Genomic DNA, 20357 nt, shown 5'->3' with positions numbered 1-20357 from the left:
TTATGAAGGACGTGACTTTCATCTCTAAATCTACATGGTCCCACTGGCATCACAAACGCAACTCTGAAAATCTCTTTGTTTCCATTAGAAGCTCTCGAGCTACAGTTTGGCTAAGAAGCCTGGAAAGAGGCCAGAAGCTAGGCTGGAGAATGGGAGCCATATCTCTAGTCTCTCCACAAAACTTGGAAGCATAACAAAATAAGTTTTGGTGGAGTCAGACTGCCAGGGCCAGGAAGTCTGTGTGCTCTGCAGACATCAAGTTGAGAGTTGAGGAAAGGCTGTCTGCAAGAACAGATCGGGGTTCAATATGCTCCAGCTTTGGAGAAATAGTTGGGTTCATTCTCTGCAGTGTGGTTAATGTCAGGCTCCCCTTTCATTTTAATGAAACAGACTGCCTTTAATTTCCCATAAGCAGGTCTGGTTACTTTAAATTATTGTAGAGTCACCAAGCTAGGAGTGAATGTGTCCAGACCCATGGTGTGCATGACTCAGTTACAAACAGCAGTAGTGTTGCATGTCACATACTGTTCAATAAATCAGCCAATTAATCTTGCCAGCTAACGTGGCTGACTGTGAATCTCCCACTGCTAACCAAAAAAAAAAAAAAAAAAAAAAAAAAAAAAAAAAAAAAAAAAAAAAAAAGTAGTTCTCTAGTTAGTGAGTTAGTGGAACTGTTTTGTTCAGCTGACTGTATAACCAGATGGTCTCTGTGAGCTGTATCTCTCTGAAGTCAAAGTTGTCATGAGCTGCTTTTATGTGCAGCTTTTGTAAATATATGTATATATATTTTAATGAGAAAAATCATAGAATGGTTGAGGTTGGAAGGGGTCTATGGAGATCAGCTAGTCCAACCGACCTGCTCAAGCAAGGTCACCTAGAGCATGTTAGACAGGATTGCATCCAGGTGGGTTTTGAGAATCTCCAGAGAAGGAGACTCCGCAACCTCTCTGGGCAACCTGGTCCAGTGCTCTGTCACCCTCACAGTGAAGAAGTTCTTCCTCATGCTCAGACAGACCCACTGTGGTTCAGTTTGTGCCTGTTGCTCCTTCTTCTGTTGCATGGGACAAATGAAAAGAGTTCAGCTCCATCCTCTTGACACCCTCCCTTAAGGTTTTTATAGACATTGATATGATCCGCTCCCAGCCTTCTCCAGGCTAAACAGGCCCAGCTCAGCTCTTGCAGTCCTTCCTTGTAAGAGAGATGTTCCAGCCCTCTAATGGTCTTTGTAGCCCTACACTGGACTCTCTCCAATAGTTCCACGTCTCTCTTGTACTGGGGACGCAGTACTCCTGATGAAGCCTCCCCAGGGCTGAATAGAGGGGCAGGATCACCTCCCTCAACTTGCTGGCAACACTCTTCCTAATGCAGCCCAGGATGCCGTTGGCCGCCTTGGCTACGGGGGCACATTGCTGGCTCATAGTCACCTTGTTGTCTACCAGGACTCCCAGGTCCTTCTCTGCAGTGCTGCTTTCCAGCAGGTCAGCTCCCAGCCTGTCCAGGTGCATAGGGTTATTCCTCCCTAGGTGCAAGACCCTGCACTTGCCTTTGAACCTCATGAGGTTCCTTTCTGCCCAACTCTCCAGCCTGTCCAGGTCTCTCTGAAGGGCAGCACAGCCCTCAGGTGTGTCAGCCACTCCTCCCAGCTTGGTATCATCAGCAAACTTGCTGAGGAGGCACTCTGTCCCTTCTTCCAGGTCATGGATGAAGTAGTTGAACAGGACTGGACCCAGTCCTGACCCGTGGGGGAGACTGCTAGCTACAGGCTTCCAACTGGATTCTGCATTGCTGATGATGACCCTTGAAGCTGTACCTTTCAGCCAGTTCTCAATCCACCTCACTGTCCACTTGTCTAACCCACACTTCCTGAGCTTCTCTAGGAGGATGTTACAGGAGACAGTGTCAGAAGCCTTGCTGAAGTCAAGGTACACAACGTCCACTGCTCTCCCCTCATCTACCCAGGCAGTCATGCCATCACAGAAGCTATCAGATTGGTTAAGCATGCTTTGCCCTTGGTGAATCCATGCTGAACACTCCTGATCACCTCCTTTTCCTCCAGATATTTAGAGATGACATGCAAGACTAGCTGTTGCATCACCTTTCCAGGGATGGAGGTGAGGCTGACTGGCCTGTAATTTCCTGTGTCATCCTCCTTGCCCTTTTTGAAGACTGGAGTGACATTGACTTTCTTCCAGTGCTCAGGCACCTCTCCAGTTCTCCAGGACCTTCCAAAGATGATGGAGAGTGGCCTAGCAGTAACATCTGCCAATTCCCTCAGCACTTGTGGTGTCAGGGCCCGTGGATTTGTGGATATCAGATTTGCCTTAATGATCTCTAACCTGATCCTCCTCAGCTAAGGGAAAGTCTTCCTTTCTCCAGACATTCTCCTTTGTCTCCGGGATTCCTGAAGCCTGGCTTTAGCAGTGAAGACTGAAGCAAAGGAGGCATTCAGTAATTCTGCCTTCTCTGCATCCTTCATCACCCACCCCATTCAGTAGTGGGCCCACATTTTCCCCAGTCTTCCTTTTGCTACTGATGTATATGAAGACGTCCTCCTTGTTGTCCTTGATATCCCTTGCCACATTTAATCACAAATGGGCCTTAGCCTTCATTGTCACATCCCTGCATACTTGGCCTGTCCCTTTTTCTGTAGTCTGTGTACTTTTTCCTGTTCGAGTTTTGCCAGGAACTGTTCATCCATGCAGGTCTCTTGCCTCCTTTGCTGGACTTCTTTCTCCTTGGGATGCACTGCTCTTGAGCTTGGAGGAAGTGATGCTTGAATGCCAGCTCTCCTGGACTCCCCTTCCTTCTAGGACCCTAACCCATGGGATTCTTCCAAGTAGGTCACTGAAGAGGCCATAGTTTGCTCTCCTGAAGTCCAGGGTTGTGATCCTGCTTATTGTCCTGCTTCCTCCTTCCAGGATCCTGAACTCCACCATCTCATGGTCACTGCAACCAAGGCTGCCCCCAGTCTTCACATCTCTAACCAGTTCTTCTTTGTTTGTTAGTACAAGGTCCAGCAGGACATCTCTCCTTGTTGGCTCCTCCACCACCTGTGTCAAAAAGTTATCATCAGTGATGTGCAGGAGCCTCCTGGACTGTTTGTGCCTAGCTGTGTTATCTTTCCAGCAGATAAGAGGATGATTGAAGTCCCCCATGAGAACCAGAGTCTGTGATCATGAGGTTACTTCCAGCTGTCTGTAGAAAGCCTCACTGACTTCCTCTTCCTGTTAGCCTGCCCTTTAATCCCTGCCTGTAAGCTCTTGACTGCCTAGGGGTGGAGGAAGAGCCAGAACTTAATACATTCCAGCTGCTCTCTCATGTGAAGAGCAACTTCACCACCTCGCCTTCCTGGCCTGTCTTTCCTAAAAAGCATGTAGCCATTCATGACAACATTCCAGTAATGTGAGCTGTCCCACCATGTCTCTAATTGCAATGAGGTCATGGCCTTTCAACCACATACAGATCTCCAGTTTCTCCTGTTTATTTCCCATGCTGCATGCATTGGTGTACAAACATTTCAGAGAGGTAGAATGTTGATAGCAATTTCCTTTTCCCTGGACGTTCAGAGTAAACATTTTAAAAGTATATTAATCTTATGTAGTAATCAGAGGAACACGCTCTGTTTGGAAGGGACCAGCTTACTGTGAATCAAAAGGGAACCTTCTTGTAGGATGTCTTTGTTAGTGTGTGAAGTTGGGGCTTATGTTGAGAAGCCTGAAAGTTTTGTGACTGTTTTGTGACAGTTGGCCTTTCCAAGCAGCAGTCAAATGTTAAGACTACTGAAAAGCTGGATCGTGATTTGTTAGATATGGACAAAACAGAGAAGCACAACCTCAATGTACTGCCAAATTGTGGATCCTTACTAAAACCAATTTGTGTTTATTGCTTATTGCGGAAGTCCATCTAGTCTTGTTAAGGCGACATGGAGTCCTTGACTACACTGGTATCAGATACGATATTTTGGGGGAGAGCTTTACAACTAGCTTTGTAATGCTGACTTTGCAGTCTGTTACTGCTGCATCTCTTTCATTATACTGTGTGTAAAACCTGGGGTGTCTGCCTACATGTTAGAATAATTCCAGTGTTAAATATCTGAAGGAGGTGTATTGGCTGCCCGCTTCACTTATTACTGTAGTCAAAAAATATTGGAATTAGTCTTTTTTCAAGCTACTTGGTCTAGTTTTGCCTTTTCCATGATGTAGTTGAGTAGCATTGCTCTGTCAACAGTTAATTCCTGAGATGAACTTCCATTTTAGATGTTTCCATGTGAATGGAATAGGCAGTGATCACACAACTGTGCTGTTTTTTTTCCCTTTGCAGCTACACTAGCTTCTAGTGCCAGATGCTCTGTCGGCACTTGTGTCTAAAGATTTTTCTGACAAGGCCCTGAATTTGCATCTGTTATCTCCCATCAGCACCAGCTTCTTTATCTGCCGTGGGACTCAACTGAAGATCACTGGTCAGCTTGGATTAGCTTAGTAGAAGGTTGGATTTGTCTTTCTCATGGATCTTACAACACACTTCATGCTAGATTAATATACACTGGAGGAATGAAAAGCTTGATAAAGGGAACTGAGCTGTATGAATGTAATTCTTACTAAAACAATTCAATAGCTCTTTAATTAGCAAACCAAGATAGTTGTGGTTAAGGAGCAACCAGCTGATGGACACTTCTGATGCAGTTTTGCAGGAATAGGTGCTAGCTCTGATATTTTGATGCTTCCTATAGTGGGAGAAAGTAACAGTTCTCCAAAAATTTTATGCTTTGCCCTTCCAAGTGGAGGGATGGGTTTTTTTTTTTTTTTTTTTTTTTATCATCTGCCATGATGGAAATTAAGCTTTTAAAAGCAAAACCAAAAAACTCCTTGCTTGTTTTGCCAGTTCACATGTTCCACCCTACCTCTAGATTTTCTTTCCTGCATTGGGAGAGAAGACGCAGAGGGAAAGCGGGGAGTGCTCAGGCACGTAGGTGAGACGCAGTGACGCCAGCTTGCAGGCACATCTGTGGACCATCCAACAGATTGCTTGGCAAGGCAGTTTCACGGCATGGTTCACTCAAGGGGATGCAAAGGTAGCTGCTGCTTAGGAATTGCTCCTAAGGAGCATCTTTTTCTCTTCTCAGCCCTGTCCTCTGGCATGGTGTGTTCATTCTGTGGTTCCTATTAGAAATAAAGGTGTTGTGATTATTCCTTTAACTTTTTTTACACATACCCCCCCCTCCAAAAAAAGAGGCAGAGGCTTGCTGCGCAGTGACCATCTGTCAGTTTCTTCTCTCTCACTGTGGAATTAAATATTTAATAGCCTAAAATAGTGTATGACTGTTTTACCTTAATGTAGGCAATGAAACAAAAAACAAACCATAGGCATGGAGTCAAAGTCCTGATGGCAGATCCATATGGTCTCTTAGGAAAGGACTAGAACTCCTTTAAGTAGTCTGGAATATGATCTGTTTGTCAACCATAATAGTTGGACTGGTTTCAACAACCTGTGTCAACTAGTTGTGTTTCCTTGTCATCAATCCTGTGAGAACTTGGTGTCATATATTAAAGTGCTTCATGAATGCCCTTTGCTGTAAAGCCCATATGAACACGCACAAGTGTGCCTGACGCCCAGGATTCAGTCTAGGCCATTTGTTGGATCTAGTTTTATTGGTGGGGGCAAGATCTACATATGCCCGTCTTGAATTTTTTCTTGCCAAACGGCAGTTGCCTGAGGGTGAATGTGCAGTAGCACGCCTATGCCCAAGTGTGATGGATATTCCCACAAATTAGGTTCTGCTCTATAAACAGTTCTTTCCAAGGCTATTCCAGATGTTCCTTTCCTCTCCCAGGCTGGTTTCTCAGCTGCTGGGCTTCACTTTGCTCTGAGGCTTTGCACATCTAGTTAAATCTGCTGCTTCCATACTCGGAGGATGAAATAAGCTCTGCTGCTGGCTCAACAGGATCCTGTTGTATCTCCTGTGGCTGCCAGAAGCAATTCAAGTCTCCAGCATGTTTGCAGTGTTGGACCAGGCACTTGAGCATGCAACTCATGTACTCCGTGAAGTTAGCGGAGCAAAGGCCTGCTTTTTCAGCGTTCACAAAGGTTTTTAAATACTCACGCCACATGGCCCACAGGAGGACAAGTGGAGGAGCGCTGTCTCCACCACAGCTGACGGAGTGTCTGCCTGTGAGCATCAAGAGTGGGGAGGCTGATTTTGGCGGGGTAGAACTGAGTTGCTTGGCCATGGTTAGAGAAACAGATACAGGTTCTAGCTCCTGAGATGGTTGTGTGGCTTGGGCAGCATAGTGAAGGACAAAGCTTTTGCTTTGCGCAGGCTGTCCCCAGCTCACCCAACAACGTCCCAGGCTTCCCCTACTTGGTTTGGAGGGACTCAAGTAATTTAGCTTCTGGGATCACTCTGGAAGCTTGCTAGGCTAGTTGGGTCACATTCAACAACCGGGATTGTGCAGGTGGCATGCTGTGGTCACAGCAGTTACACTGGCAGTTTCTTGTGGACCTTTTTTGCTTATTGTCTCTAATCCTAGGGACTTTAGCAGGAATGATTTTCTTTTTTTCTTTTCTTTCTTTTTTTTCAGGCTGATTCCACATTCTCTCCTTCAGGTTATACTCTCCTACAGCTTTGACACAGAACATCTTTTCCAGAGCCTCCTTATTGGAGGCTCATCTTGGATCAGGAAATAGTGCCCATATTCCCCAGTCTCTGCTTTTCACTCTTCAGCAGCTGCCTTTGGCTCAAGCTGCTCTTTCCTGTCTGTAACACAGGCATATAGGAGTGCGTGGCCAAGCTTTTATCTGTGCCTGTCCCATCGTTTGGCTTTTGGCTGCAGTCTGCTAATGTACCGCAGCAGCAGCTGCATTCATCTCCTGCAGCTCCTACAAGTCCTTTGCATACGATGGTGTTTCCAAGCAGACAGATCGAGGTGCATGTGGAGATACTGGACTCTCCTGTTTATTAACTGTCGTGATTTGGTGATGAGCACGCGAGCTGTGCTGCTCAAACCTGTTGTGAGACAGGTGGATCAAACTGCCCTGAGCTCTAGGGGAAAACCAGTGTGTTACAATTTGTGATGCCTCTTAAGCTTTAAGAGACTGTTTGCTTAATCTCCTGCTGTAGCTAGGTTACTGGAGCTAATGAGCCAATATGGTGAATATGGAGAATTCATAGGACACCTTTTGAACACCAGCCATTACTTTAGGTGGAATTGAAGATCAAATGGAGGTGGGAACTGCTGTAGTCTTACTCAGTGCCATAAAAATGTATTAAATCCATTAAGTGTTTGACATAATTTTGCCGAAGGGAACTTGAAGGCACTGTTTGGAAACGCTTCTAGAAAGCTACTGCACTGCTTGGAGAGGACACATGCCGAAGCTGTTGGGGCCAGGGAGCTGGTCCCTTTCTCCTGGACCTGCAGCAGGACTCGCAAGGCTGGGGCTGATTGCATGGAAAAAATATGTTGCAGAAGGATTGCTGCATGCTGCAGTTGCATGATGTTTCTCCCAGTCCTACTGCTGTCAGATCCAACAGATTTTGCCCATCTGCCTCTGCAGCATCCCCCAACTGAAATGGAGACCAAATGTTGAGACCTGAAGACAACTGTTGTTTTTTAAAAGCTTTTTTTTCCCTGTCTTAGTGCTGGCTGGAAAAATAAATAGTGGTTCTTACTATAAGCATTGCTTTGCTGAGGAGTTGAAGCAAACATGTGGTTTGCTGTGGGGATGTATATTTACAATGCTTTAACTATTTTGCTCCCCAAACTGATGTATGTTTGTCTCCCAAAGCCTTTTCTTGAGAACAGGGAGGATGGTTATAGTCTGTAGTATATAGATTCTTGGTCTAGATCCTCTCCCGAAGGAGGTGGTCTTGGTTGAAAAACACTTCCATGCAGCCAAGAAACTGCTTTTTATGTTGTGCTTCCGTGCAAATAAATAATTCACTGTGGTCTGAGGAAGTATTGCCTTTCCAGTAGCAACCAGTAGCTATATAGGAATGAAATTTTTGTTCCTGTATTTCAAAGCATCTGTCATCTCTGCTTTGTAATTGCTCATGTCGTGCATCATGCCGTCACTGTGTGCTCTGTGTTTTGAAGGTAAAATGGAGCACTGCTTGTTTTCAGGTTTCTTTTGGCTGCGCTGACGTGATGATCAAGTTCCTGCATAGTGACAGCTTCTGCCTAGGCACATATTGTGGAAAAAATGGTGCAAAAAATATCCAACAGAAATATTGTTGGAAAAAAATTTTTTTTTGGTTCAGTAGTAGCTTATTTTTAAAATCAGCTGGCAGATGAGTCACACCTTCCCCCTGCCACCGCTCCCTCGCAATCCCACCTTGGCTCATGTGATTCATAGCAGCCCAGTGTCATCGTAGCTTTAGGCGACAGCTCAGCTGAAGCCCGTAGCCTCTCTGCGCTGTCATTGATGCTCATGCTGGTGCTCTTCCCTGCCATGGGTAGATAATATTGGGGCCATCGGACGTCAGCTGTGATTAGCCTCCATGGTGCCATGTTGGAAACCGCAGCCTTAATAACTAGGAGAGGAGCCTGATGTGCTGAAGAAGCCCAGGAGAGCAAGAACATCTCCAGCCCACGCAGTACGTTAGTCATAGCACACAAGCCAAGCAGCGTATACTGAGTCAGGGAGGGATATGTCGTTACATATATGATATCGAAGGGTTCTGTAGTTCTGTTTTAATTTTTGCTGTGTAAACAAGTTCACCTCTAATGAAGCATCAAGTCTGTGTGTTTACTTTTGGACCTTTTTCTGTTGCACAACTCGCAGGAGTGAAGCAGTCTGTTTACTTGTGAGGGAGTAGGACCAAGAAAAACGAAGGTGGTATAAATAACAGCCTTTTCCATAGTCTAGTCAATATTTGCATGTATATTTTTCAGTGTAGCTGTCTGCATTCCATACTATGTATTAAGTTAGCTCTTCAGGATTGCCTATGTTTAGCGCACTTCTCGTTCTGTGTTCAGATCTTCCTTTCATCCGTGACCTCCTGCACGCTGTGTATGTGCCAGTATCCCTTATGGAAGAATTCCTTCCGTGCAGGTTGCACAACACTGTCACTTAGTAGCAATTAGGTTGGGATCATTTTAATAAGACTTGTTATATGTGGATGTAAACAAGTTACATGGAGCGTGCTGTCAAATAGCAGCTATTTCATGGGGAGCTCCCTTTGTGCAGCGCTTTTCCCCAAGGGAGTTAGAGTAACTTGAGGGTTAATGCAAGAGGTCTACAGCCCTATTTAATTAAGCACCACAAACGTATATGTTAGCCATTGCTGTGGCTGCTTTAATCTTCAGAAATCCCATTCGTCTTTGCCACCTTCTTTGAACGGACGGAAGCTGAGCATTCTTAATGCTGGGTGACGATCAGGGAACTGAGACAAGGAAAGATCGTCCCAGCAGAAAGGTGCCGGTCTGGGGCCCGAGGGAGGTGCTGGGGCTTGCCTCTCCACGCAATAAAGTAGGTTTATGCTGGCTAAGTTGCGTCCTGCTTCACTGTATGGAAGAGTTTGTTCATATCTGTTACGGTTCAGAACTCCAGATGGGTGCTACAGCCTCTTCCTTTAAGAATTTGGAATTATTGAAGAATATCAGCATCCACTTGCTGTAAGAGCTTAATCAATAACTTGTTCCTGAGCACAGTAGTAACACACAACTGACTTCCGTTTGTACCAGAAGCAAGTTGCCTCTTTTGGGTCACAGCTGTGTGTTTAAGGGTTCCCTACTTCAAATACCTGGGACAGACCCCTAGCACTTCTGTTAAGCTATTGGGTTAGTTTTATAATGGCAAGGGAAAAACTCTTCTACAATCATTCTCAAATCTTGCAAGCGGTTGCCAAGAAACTTACCATTGGAGATAGGTTTGAGAAATCTCCTCAAGAAATAAGTAAGGTGTAGTCAGCTGAAAATTGCTTGGTGGTTTGTTTGTTTTTCTTTTTTTAATCAGCTTCAAGTGCAACATGCACAGAGATCCCCAGCAGAGTTAGCTGCATCCTGGAAGGGTGGGTGGTGATTCAACAGCTCCAAGCTTTTGTATTTGTCCTTTATAAAGTTAAGGTAGTGCAAGGAAATTTGAACTTGCGGGAACTTTGACTTCAGAGCATTTGAATTGCAAAATAAAATATAGTGGAGTACTGTAGCATGCCGGCTAAAAGCCTGCCTGCTTTCAAAGTTGGCTTGCTGTTGATCCCGGAGGAATGATATTTTGCTATCTAAAAATATTTGGTTTCCAGTGTGGCGGTTCCCTTGTTAAGAAGGGCTTGCCGAACATGCACAGTTCAGCATCTCTTAACATCAGGAGTTTTGACTTCCTTTGGCTAAATTTAAGCTTTGTCAATTGGAAGCCATCTCAGATGCTTTTAAAGCAAGGCCATTAATATTTGAATATGAGATTAGGGCAGTTTCCTTTTTATATTTTGAAAAGTCCTCATGCATAACTTACTCTTCCGGCATTCATTGCAGTAGCTGCAAATCAAAAGCCAGCTGCCCTGTGCAGCTCGTGGAGGGCAAAGGCAGCATGCTGGGAAGCTGAAAAATCCCGTTCCTGCAGACAGTTTCCTTGGTGTGTGACATGCCCCATGATGGCAGTCATAAATCAGTAGTCGTCGGACTCATCCACAGTGTCCGGTAGACTTCCGTGCGTTGCCCTGGTAGATGGCAACATCTGATAAGAGCAGGTAGCGAGACGCACCACTTGCCCAACTGCTGTAATGATTCGGCTGAACGTGGACGGGGGGACAGGATGTTTCTTTCTGGGCTGCTTTTGGTGCTTGCTAAAAAACTCCAAGCTGAAATTCCTCGTGCTTGTTAGCAGCCCACGTTTTGTGGACTTCGTACGACTGAGCCGTTTGAGCGAAGGAATGAAAATACCAAATGGTTTATGTATAGGTAACCTTCAGAATTGGTACGTCTATGTCAAGTAGATGTAGACAATTAAGGTGAGGGTAATTAAAACTGCAGTGAGGATGCAATAACCAGTTTGTGCTGCTGTTCTTTACCCCTTTCCTCGCCTTTCTACAAAACAATTTTTCCAGCTGTTGAGATTTTGTGGCATAGTCTTTCCCTCAAAACTCTGTTCTTAACCTGCTCGTGCTCAGCTGTCTTACTGCGGTAAACCAAAAAAGATGAAATCTGAAGTTAGTGTATCATTTTGTGCGGTGACACGGGTTGGGACTGAGCTGTAAACTTAAGCTGTCGAATTCCTTCCGCGTTAGCGTCGCAAGAGGCAGCGGCGGCTTCACCCTGTTTCGCAGTTGGCCGGCGTGCTGCAAGCTTAAAGCGTCGCTTAACTCGCGCTGTAGACTTGGCGCGTGGCTGGGAAGGAAGCAGGGAGTCGGTAAGAGCTTGGCATCCAGCAGAGGAGGAGACGGGGATGAGCCAGTTAAGAGCGGTGGCCACCTGGGGTTTGGTGTGATCAAGTCAAAGCGTTCCTCTGGACAGCGGAGGAGCGATTCAGCAGAAGTCTCTTGTTACTGCTGCTTTCTTAGCATCTCTCATCCTTCCTGGACTGAGGGTGTTTAAGCCGCTGGCTTGTTCGATGGGCTCGGGCTTGCAACGACAGCGGGTCGGTCACGTCCGAGAGGCGATGGAAAGGCTGCGTTGGTTTTAAGCGCCGTTGTGCAGCCGCCCGGCGTTGGTGCTTCGTATCTCCTTCGTGAGGCTTTGGAGGTGACTCTGAGCGTTGAACGCTCGTGCTCCGTAAAGCAAACTAGCCCCGCTGCGTGGGAGCCGGCCCGGAAAGACGACTCCTTGGCTGTATTTTAATTGCGTAAGAGCTTTTATGCAAAGTCCGTCACCTTCCGTAGGTTACCGTAACCCTTGACTTTAACCTGCAAATAGTTCAAAACCTGCAGCACCTCCCTTGTTGCTGCCTTCCAGCAAAGACGCCGTCTCCATTGCGTGCACAGAGAAACCTTAAAAGCAAAGCAGACTGGAGCTGGAGGGCAGAGGAATAATTACGCAAAGTTAGGCCTTTTGGTATTTTCTTCCACTCTCATCCCTGTTTCCCAAGCGCGTGGGAAAAGGTAGATAATTAAAGCTTTTTTTTGGAATAGTTTAAAATATCTATTCTAAAATTATATAATGTTTTGATCTTCCTGCTAAGCTGTTGTCTGATATGCCAGCTGCCACCATCGCTGGAACAGGCAAAAAAAATACCTAAAATCCAATAGTCCTTTGGAGCCTTTCAGGGAAATTTTCTCTTGACATTACAGGGAAAATACGGATTTCAGCCTCCAGCTCCCTCCTCTACCTGGCCAAAAAGGCAGATGACTGTTTTGCGTTTCTGTTTTTTTTATTATTATTATTATTCTCTCTTAGAAAATGTAATAAAATTTTCACTTGACTGCAGTTTACCTGCCACATTTTTTTTTTTTTTTAAAAAAGTGCTTCTGGGTAAATTTTCCTGCAGCTCGGCTTTCTAACTAGCGCTAGTTCTTCCCCCTATCTTTTGGCCAGATAAAGTGCTGGTGTGCTTTAGTCATCTAACACCGTGCTGATAGCGTTGGTCTGAGCAGAGCTAATGCTTGCTGTAAATTGTATCTGTTGGAAGCAATCGCGTGGTTTGTTTAGCCGGGTCGTCAACGCGACTGGCTTTGGATTGCTGGGATACTTGGAAAGGTGAGCGCTTGCGGCTCTGTGCAGTAGCCAGAGATGGAGCAAAAAGCTTTCTTTTTATGTTTTTTTTTTATTTTTTTAACCGTTCAGCTGAATTTAATTTTTATTTTATCAATAAAAACGTGAACGTCCTCTTGGTACCCTCTCTAAAACCACTTCTTTCTTCGTGTGCATGGAGTTGTTTATTGGAGTCTAATTGTGGTATCAGGAAACCAGCTTGTACAACTCAAGGAAAATGAAATGCCACCTCATTTGAATAACACAATACTTGGGAAAATTGTTTTTCTGTAGCTGAAGTCAAATCAAATTGTTTGGCTCTTTACCAGCAGCGAGAACAAATATGTTCTTCCTTCTGTCCTTCCCCTGTCTGTTTTTTTTCTGTTCCTTTTCCCACACCTTTTTGGTAGATTCAGATACTAACAAGCTACTTGAAACGCGGCAGGCTTTCAGTGTAGCCTGTGCTTCCCGAGAAGATGCACAAAATACGCCGGTTTTCTGAAGCGCAGCTGGAGTCCTTGGAAAGCCTTCGTGCAAGCCACTTTTTTCTCGCGAGAGTCTAGGAGGTGAGAGCGGTGCTGTCCGCTGGGGGCACCCGGCTCGCGTGCAACTGCCGCACCGCTGGGTGCCGCGTGCCGTCCCTTCCCTTCGCAGCCCCGCAGCGAGGGTCTTCTGCGATCAGTGGGTGACAGAGGACGGGGCAAGCGGTGCTCCGCCGAGTGCCCTTTTTCCCCGAGGAACCAAAGGCAGAGGGCGGTGGGGGAAGCCAGCTGCTTCCCAGGCACCGTCGCTGGCTGCAGGAGGAGAAGGTTTTCGGACAGGCCTGTTGTTCTTCACCCCATCCAGAGGATATTTTCTTGAGTGGGAAAGATCTAAGGGTAAATCAGGAGCTGTCGAACCAGGGTACTGAAGTGCAGGAGAGCAAGGAAAGTATCTGGGAGCTTTAGGGTAATGAGGCAGGCTGCGGACGCTCGTGATCGCTGAGCAGGTTGGTCACCTCCGAGATGTCCCTCAAAGCAGCAGGAGAGGAGCTGCGGCAGAACCGGTCACCCTCGGATTGCATTTGCCGCTGAGCCGCAGCTGTGCTCTGCCCTGTGCTCAGCCCCGCTTCTGCACGGTGGCTTTTTGTGGCGCACTGGTTTTCTATTTCAGGGGTGTTTTGTCAATCTGATGCCAGTTCAAATTTTGCCAAACCTTACGGTGGTTAATGAGATTGCGACAGGCCCTCTGCCCTCATCTCTTCGTGCTGCCTGCAGCATAGCTGCACCTGAGTCGGTGCCAGAGTCACAAATGGCATTTTTATGGTGGTTTTACTTTGCACCTCAGCTGCTACGTGTTTTCCTAGAGCAAACAAGATGAGACTTTTGCAAAAGTACTCTAGGTCATCCAGAATCTCTGTCCTGCCCCAGACTCCTCTGGTTAATGTTGTAGCTAAAGAGAGTGAAGGATCTTGTTAAAGTGAGAATTGTAATTAAAACACTTACGTTTGCAGGTGTTAACTTTCCTGAACAGATTAAGAGCTCTTGATTGGGCTTGCAGTAAGTGCCCGGGGGCAACTGGCATGCCAAGCACTGTTCCAAAGAGTAACACCAGCCTCCTCATTGAGCTGAAGATGCTCCTCATGATCCCACTGGCGGTGGCTTTACAGGTGACAGGGTCATCCTGGTCCCTGGACTTTTTGTCTAAGTTCTTTTGCATCCCTGTCACCTGTTAATGAAAGGTTTTACTAGCAAACCATCCTACTCCTCCAGCCTGGCTCTTGAAGGAGCACCGAGTGGTGACGTGTGCCGACGGTGCTGCGGGAGTGGCAGCACTAATAACCTGTTAAAACTTGGTGACCTTCCTGCAAAGAAACCATGTTAAGCAACCAACGGCACGACAGGCCAGCAGCTTTAGGACATGTATTAAAATCTGTCTGTAAGAGAAGTCGTCGGGCTACATCCTGTATTCTGGGAGACTCTTGCCGCACTTGCTCATCTTAGGCTAAATCTAGGCTACCCCAGCCTTCCGTCTGGTGAGCAGCACAACCAAAACCTTCATACACTGCAACCCCTTAAGCTGAAACTAAATACAATAGTGCTCAATGCAAAATACCCTATTTTTGGAACAATATGTTGATTTTCTTTTCCTGGACTCCCAGGACTTGAGTCCCTTTCCATCCTTACTGTTAAGTATTCTCCGCTGCAATGGGTCAAGTTAAAAGGGTGCCTGCTCTTGGTTTGGTTACGATTTAATTATTTGAACTTGAAGAGCGAGCTATGAAGAACATGCGGCCCATTTTACTGAGAAACCGTAATGGGAGAAGGTGAAGAACTAGAAGGGAATTACAGTTTGTGAGGAGCCTTTGATGTCTCTTGCTCGTTATTTAAATCAAGGAAGATTAAATATTGCTTTTACTTGATAACCATGTCTTTGTGTGGCTGGCTGATTGATTTGAGGCTTATAGTCTTATTCTCAGGCCTTGAAAATTGTACGGGGAAGGGAGGGTGGTTTTCACCTCCATCCCCAAGTTCACGGATCACAGAAGAGGAAGGGACTTTTGGAGATCATCTAGTCCAACGCCCATGCTCAAGCAGGGTCACCTAGAGCATGTTGCACAGGATTGCATCCAGGTGGATTTTGAATATCTCTGGAGAAGGAGATCCATCTCCTGCAATCGTGAGAGTCCTGAAGGCCGTGCCAAGGGATTGCAAGGAGTGTAGAGCTGCAGCAAGGAGCCCTTTTCACCTATGGTAGGCATTAAATCAGTGCAACGTCACCAAGTATTCTGCTGCAAGTTTTTAGTGGTTTCCAAAATTTTTATCAAAATGTCGTGGCCATGGCAAACTACCTGCTACTGTCTTGGGGGAATGATTTTTTTTTTATTCATTATTATTCCCTCTCCCCACAAAGCTTTGTGTTGGTCCTGAAACCAGAGCAGTCCTACTGAAGGGCTATAATAAAAAGCTTTTGCAGTCTTATTTCAAAATAAACCATCTCAGAAACCTGTTAGTCAAATATTGAAATGACCTTCAGGAAGACTTTATTCCAAGTATTAAAGCTATCTTAATTTTTCTCCCATCATGCTGTTTTTATGGTAGACGCATTCATAGTCAGAATGAGCCTTTCGCCTGCGGAACATGGCTCTTAAATGTAAGCTGTTAGCTAGTATATTGGTATAGGTTTAAACCTGGTATCTCAAGGCAGGTTTTAAGAGGTTAAAAGATGAAGTCTCGGCCCAGTTGATGTCAATAGCAAAGCTTCTGTTTCAGCTAGGATTTTGTTCTGATTTGAAAATTAAGAGAAGGGTATATCCTCATTAGTGTAATCAGCTTAAATGGTTTGACTACTCTAAAGCAATTTGTTTAATTTGTTTGAAACATGTTTAATTTTAGCTATAAATATTCAGCACTTATTCAGTTGCTATTTATGCTATTTATCATGTAATTTTGTGGTTCTGTGACTTGTAAAAATAAACCTTTCCGCTCTAAATGAGGATTTTGTGACAATCTGCATGCTATTCATCAGTGTTGCTTTAAAATCTCGGAGAATGTTTTTGGCGCACTAATGCTGCGAGGGGGCTGTGGTGTCTTCTTGCGATGCATTTTTATGAAGAGTACTTCTTGCCACTCTTGGAGAGCATGTTCCTGCATCAAGCATCAAGCATTTATTTGATGTTGGATTGCTTTCCCCTCCCTCCATCTTCGGGTATCTAATTTGGGATTTCTTAAAAGTGTCTCCCCCTGCAATAGCTGCGTTCTCAGCTTTGAAGCCTGCATCAAGAGACATTATGAAATCTGAGTAAGACAAACTACATTTTTTGTTCTTGAACACATTGAAGACATCAGCTCCTCTTTATTTGGAAATGCCACATCTAAGGGCGGTGTAGACCGGTGTCCTATAGGAGCAAAAACTGGTGATGAAGAAGCTAATAGTGTTGTTTGGTTTCTTACAAAACGTGACAGTCTCCTGTAGATTTGATGTATGAAGATTCAGCGTTTGTGCCTCCACTGCTGTAGGTGTCACGTATAGCTTCCTGTCCTTGCCACCTCATCTCTTCTTGGGTGTATTTTGGGCTGCTCACTATTGCACCAGGTTTATTCATAGTCTCTGACAGCATCGGCGTATATTCTCTGCCAAAGCAGATGGTTTCCGCTTTCAGCGCCTTCCATTATGGAGCGGATGCCACAAAATCGAAGATTTCCCTTCAGCATAGCCTCTGATTGGCATCTCTCTCTGCCATTCGCCTTTTCACGACTGGTCCTGGAAATGGTTCTGCACTGCCCGTATGACCTGTACATCTGATGCCTGGGCTAACGTGGCTTGTTGGAATATGCTGATGTCTGACAAGGTATTAAAGCTGTTACTCATGCCGCAAAAATAAACGTAGTAGCAAGACAGCACATCTTGAATCAGCCAGGACACTTCCTCTTGGGATGGAAATTTGCTGAAAGGTGTAGTTTCCTGGTGTTAATCCAGTTCAAATGAAGGGCTCTCCAAGAGGGGTGGGCTTGTTCTTAGTTATTCTTCCCTTGCTTGTATTGGGTCTGGCTCTCGCTTTTCTGGATTAGTCACCTGATCCAACTTGCTGCTTGACCATGAGAGCGTGGAGCAGCAGTGGGATGGGTGAGGGTGGGGTGAGGATGAGATGGACCCTTTTGATGGCAGTCTGCAGGAGCACTGGATTTTTAGCATCTTGGCAGGCCCAAGTCGCTTGGCTGTATGGGAACGTGGTGGTAGCGAAGTCTGAGTTCTGGGCTTTGATATCTGATGCTGCGCTCGTTCCAGCTACAGCGCTTTCATCTCTGAAATGCTATGCTGGGTTTTCACTAAGCTCAGCTTGATTTTTTCCAGCGCATTGCACTGCTGAAATAGCAGAATTTGCCTGTAGATTCCAGTTCAGTGATCACTGTGCATTTGTTGGATTGACAAACTTTTCACCAGAGCAGGTAGAGCAGGGCTTTTCATATATGGTTGAGCCAAACTGCTCAACAGCATGACTGAAGCAGTTAGGCAAGTGCAGGTGATTTCTACTTGCAGTAACTCCAGCTGTAATAGGCTACTTCTTCTCCAAAGGAGAATCTGCACGTGTCACACGTTGCCTTTCTTGCCTTAATGTTTTGATTTTGTGTTTAAAGCTGCAGAGGGATTCCTCGTTTAGATGTTATTCCACCCATTGCTCATGCTGAACTGCTCATGGTTTGTGTTTAAAGCATCGAGTTGTACCTTTACATCCTCAATATGAGACTTGGTTCTGCCCATGGCTTTTCATCCTATGCACTTTGAATCCAGAACTGCTCATCTAAAAAAAAATGCCTTCACAGGACAGTGGCTTCATTTAACCGTATCAATATCTGCCAACAAACCTGCTTTGCATTAAAACCCTCAAATTTGACTACTCGGACAGAGGATACCTTTTCCTCAAACAACTTACTTGGTTGGAAGCGTTCCTCTAAGGGTTTACAAATCTACTCGTGACATTTGTGAAGTTTGGGTCGTTCACCATGGAGGTGGACTCAGTGGGACCAGCACACATTGCTTGCTGCTGAAATGGAGCCAAGCTACATCTTGAATTATGCAGCTGAGCATAAATGAAATTTTCTGTAAAATCCCCTAAGCTGTCTCTTCTTACTTTACGCACGGTTCATAAAAAGAATTGGTTCTGAAATGCCTGTATCTTAAGTTCCCAGAGGACCACCCAGATCATCTAGCCTGATCTGCCTGCTTGCACCCTGCTGGCAGCAGGCACCCTTAATATCTGCATCAAGCTTCAGTTTCGAGCTGCGCCACTTCCTAAAAAGGTACCCAACGTTGACTTGTGTTTGAGCAAGCGAGGATGTGTTTACCTTGTGTCCCTTCTAACTTTCTGTGGTCTGCCGGTCGGGAGCTGGTGGGGGGCTCTGTAATGCTGCCGGAGGTACCTTGCTTGATGTTTTCACCGGTGAGGAGGCATCTCCGCTGACCACAGCACCTTGCTGACTCTCCTCCCTCTCCCTGGCAGACCGAGGTGCCCTTGCCGCGCTGTTGCTCAGCTCCCCCGAAGGCGACGGTAAGGTTTTGCCTGGAGTTGGGGAGGAGCTGGGATGCGTTGAGACAAATCCCGCGTTAGCGGCGACTGCAGGGGTCGGCTGCCGAGCTGACTCAATGCAGCTTTGCGGGAAACGCGATGCCCATTTGGGTTCCTACAGCGCAAGGTTCACAGAATTACAGAATGGTTGAGGTTGGAAGGGACCTCTGGAGATCATTCAAGGGTGTCTGTTGGTTTGAGAGAGAATCTCCTTCCATCAGATTTGAGGGGAAATTCTTTCTTAGGAAGGGAAGGTCGAATTATGCTCGAAGTGAACTTGCTCCTTGAGTAGCGAATTCAGCAAAGTCTAGATTTTTCAGAGATTTGTATTCTTACTGCTTCTTGCCCTGATTCCTACCCCAACTCCCTCCCTCTGCTCAGACACCCATTTGAGTTTTTTTTTTTTTTTTTTAACCTTCTTAGCTACAGCTTTACCTTGCAGTGGCTCCCGTCTAGAGCGGAGCCTTTCTGAGGTTTCATCCTGCCGTGAGAGCTGAGAAGAGTACTCCAAGCTCTTGCCTGAAATGCTCTGAGCTGATGCTAAAGCAAACTCAAGGGGTTAGCAACCTTAGAGAGCGCTAAATAGCTGTGTTGCTCCCTTTCCAATATGAAATCCCAGTCTTTTCCATCTTGCTGTAGTTTATCTTCCTGGTCCTTATGTCCAATAGGAATATAATTATAATTGCAAGGATCTCTCTTTACCGAGGAAGGTTATAACTTCACCCCTTTTCCCTCTCTCTGGTATTCTTCGCCTTCCATAAGAGCCTGTCTGAAGTTTTATTCTCCAGCAACCATTAATTGGCACACTCCTACCTTGAGTGATTTCCTTCCTGATTTGCACTTTTCAAGTAGAAATCACGATACAAGTAGTCACTGCGTCTATATCTTGAATTTATAACGATCTCATTTTTAAACTTTTCATAGAATATTCCATTAGTCTCTGTTCAATACAGGTGATGAGCTGGGTATTAGGAAAAATCTTTAAAATCTCTCTGTTTTGGGGCTCTGCCCTTGTGGCTGCCTTTTTTTTTTTTTTTTGGTTAAGCTGGGAATTCCCATGGTACTCCGTAATACCTCATTAAGGCATCCTGCCCGCTGATGCTTACTATGATTCCCCAAGCACGTGACTTAACAAGATTAAACCCATCCTAGGATAATCTTTGTCAAGCTGTAGTTTGGCCTTTTGGAGTAATTTATACGACTATACCTTCCGTAACGTTTAAGCGTTGGTAATCTCCGTGCAGCATTTATTGCATCGTTGGCAAGTTGCTGAGTGCCGGCAGGCGGAATAACACGGCTTCCCCGAAGCTAAAGCAGGGCTTAAAGCTGTGACGTTTCCGACCCGCTCTAGGCACTAGCGTTTCTGGTTTCGCTACCTTTGCCCACGTTGGGCCGGGCTGCACGAGCACGTCACGACACCGGTATGAAAAAGTACAGTGACGCAAAGAATTTAATTCTGGTGTTTGAGAGCTTGGAACGTTTTTGCTACCTTTAGCATTGCTCCCTTATTTAAATAAGTGTTTGCATGCGTTTACTTAGAATGTACCATAATGTTTATAATCACTCGCCTTTCAGGCCCCACACTACATAATTTATGGACCTCTACGTGACTTGCTTGTGTGCAAACAGGCTTTGCACGAGGTAGAGCACCCCATAGCTAGTTATTACATTGAGGAGCGGGACATTGTACCTTC

The 20357-nt window shown here is 45.6% G+C and overlaps 1 protein-coding gene across 7 annotated transcripts in view; it reads left to right on the top strand.

The window, feature by feature from the left end:
- The window catches only part of CSNK1G1 (casein kinase 1 gamma 1), a 119867-nt gene that overhangs the window by 65214 nt on the left and 34296 nt on the right, over positions 1 to 20357 (top strand). The window lies entirely within an intron of this gene.

The sequence above is a fragment of the Rhea pennata genome, chromosome 10, assembly GCF_028389875.1.
Source record: "Rhea pennata isolate bPtePen1 chromosome 10, bPtePen1.pri, whole genome shotgun sequence".
In the NCBI taxonomy this organism is placed as follows: domain Eukaryota; kingdom Metazoa; phylum Chordata; class Aves; order Rheiformes; family Rheidae; genus Rhea; species Rhea pennata.
Note: the sequence above shows the minus strand (reverse complement) of the source record. Positions and strands in the feature narration are given on the sequence as shown.